This window comes from Lathyrus oleraceus, chromosome 6, assembly GCF_024323335.1.
Source record: "Lathyrus oleraceus cultivar Zhongwan6 chromosome 6, CAAS_Psat_ZW6_1.0, whole genome shotgun sequence".
In the NCBI taxonomy this organism is placed as follows: Eukaryota; Viridiplantae; Streptophyta; class Magnoliopsida; order Fabales; family Fabaceae; genus Lathyrus; species Lathyrus oleraceus.
The window spans coordinates 317,761,415-317,763,864 of NC_066584.1; positions in this window are offsets into that span (position 1 = coordinate 317,761,415).

The window sequence follows — 2,450 nt, forward strand, 5'->3', positions numbered from 1 at the left end:
AATTTTTGAAATGAAATGGAATAAAAGAAATAAAATGATAATGGAAATCAGAAATTAAAAATGTGAAAAAGTGTGAGGCGTTGGATTGAGCTCATTAATTGAGCTGGTACATCACACGGATCACATGCGCGCATCCACGATACACTCAAGTCAACCGAGCCACATGTAACATTAAAAAAGTCATAAGAATGAAAGATCCAGATTAGATCTGGAAACAAGATCGTGTGGCCATGATTTAATCTGGAGTTGGGACGGTGGTGTGCACCACCGTCTTCTCCGGCGAGACATCCAACGCCGGTGAGAGTTGCAGACATGGCAACCTCAACCAAATGCCACGATCCATATATCAAATGAAAGCTGGGGTGATGTACATCACCCTTGTGCCAACCAATTCCACTCTAAACTTCCATGGAGAGAGAAATCAAAGGTTGAAATTTGTGGTGTTCAACTGAAACTTAGTGAATTTCAAAATTCAAAGCACAATTATGTTGCCTCTGATGAGAGGACTTCAACCAACCCAATAAATGCAAGAAACAAGTTATAAGCAAGGAGTTTCGAAGAGAATAAGTTTGAGCATAAACCTCTGAAATGTGGATCTTAAGTGCATGATTCTCCTTTGCTAATGCTTGCAATGTGATCTCAGGATGAAGATGAAGCAAGGCTAAGGAACTATGAGTCTGAAAATCAATCAATGCAATTGAAATTCAGATCTGAAAAATTGAAGAGAAAAGAGAAAGTTCCTTTAAGTGAGGCTATTGAGGGATTCTTGCAGCATAGCAGGCGCCTTCAGGTTGTGTAATTGTGAAGCTATGCACTCCTATATATAGCAATTGGCAAGGTAGAAGCATGATCAAAGCATGTGCATGGATGAAGAGGGCCTCCGTGCATGGGCCTGTACAAGCGGATGGAGGGCCCAATTTTGATTGGAATTGCAAGCTGATACCAAATGGAATTAAGATGGACGTGCAAAAGTAATGTGATGAGCTCATGCAATGTGTTTTCAATGAGTTTCCAAAAATGCACTAAAACTTTCTCCTCTTCGAAAATGACATTTCGAAAAATGAATCATAGCCTTATGGATAATGGTTGGAAAGCTCTTGACATGAGGATTAATTGTAATGTTGGGAAAAACTTCATTTGGAATTGGGAAATTGGTGAAAATTGATCATGAAGTCCAAGGTGCAAAACATGTAACATGTGAAAATTTCCAAAATGGCCAAACTTCAAGCCCTTCTGTTTCAATTATGAAAGCTCCAAATGATAAAACATTCAACATCAAAGTTGTAGATCTGTTCAAGAAAATCAATTTGGACTTACATTTTGTATCATTTGGATTTTTGATGAGAAAGTTATGGGCACTTGAAGTTGGACTTTTTCACATTTCAATGCCTTTGGTCCAAAGTGACCTATAATGTTTTGCATTATCACATGTATTTCTTTTAGGATTATGAAAATTTTCTAAACATATCAAATGAATTAGACATATTAAAATTTCCAATGCATTTTATCCCACCTCAAAATCATGAAAAATGAATGAGTTATGTTCTTGGTAAGTTGACCCAAAATGAGGGTTTCAGTCAAAATGACCTATAATGTTTTGAAATGGATGATGACCTTAAAAGCTTCAAATCATTTTTTTATGAACATGAAAGTTGTTCATATGGTTGTTAAGAACATTGTTGCTCTTGGGGTCATCTCCATTTTACAAACACATTAAAAGTTAGGTCTCAATGTACTTCAAAATAGTCAGATGAATTGACTGATCAACTTCTCAAGTCCATACCTCAAATCTTGATGAATTAATGATTGAGGACACTCAAATAAGCTCAAATATGCATGAAATGATGAATGAAATAAACTCCCCTTGATTGTATTTGATCATGGGTTGAGGTTGCTTAATGAGCAAGGCACAGTTGATGCACAAATGAATTAGGGTTTCCTTGGGAAACAAACCTCAAGCCCTTTGGTTTGCTTTGATCAAAATTATGAATTGAGATAATTGGGAGGCATATTTGAGAGCTTTGGGAACCATTATCATGCTTACTTTCATCTTCACCTAGCCATATCAATGAGCATATGGGCCTCTATGAGCCTTGGATCTTGTGATTGCTCAAGCTACAAAACAAAAGATGTTAGTGACATATTTTTGTGATTTTGGTTAGTAAACAAAATAAGAAAAGCAATAATATACAATTAAAGCATGCTTGGTGATCTCAAACCAACTCACAAGTGTTCCCACCCAAAGGTAAGGAGCCAAGATGCTATGATCCTTGAGGCAGATGCAAATGCAATGTTATGATGCCATGAGGGATCTTAGGGTCAAAATTAGGGTCTTACAGTATGGAAATCTCATCCTTCAACTCTCGGTTCTCTTGCTCTAAGTGATCCATTCTCTTTGGTTGATTAGCACGAGTATTATAGCGGTGAGTCAGTTTGGCTGATACACAAAA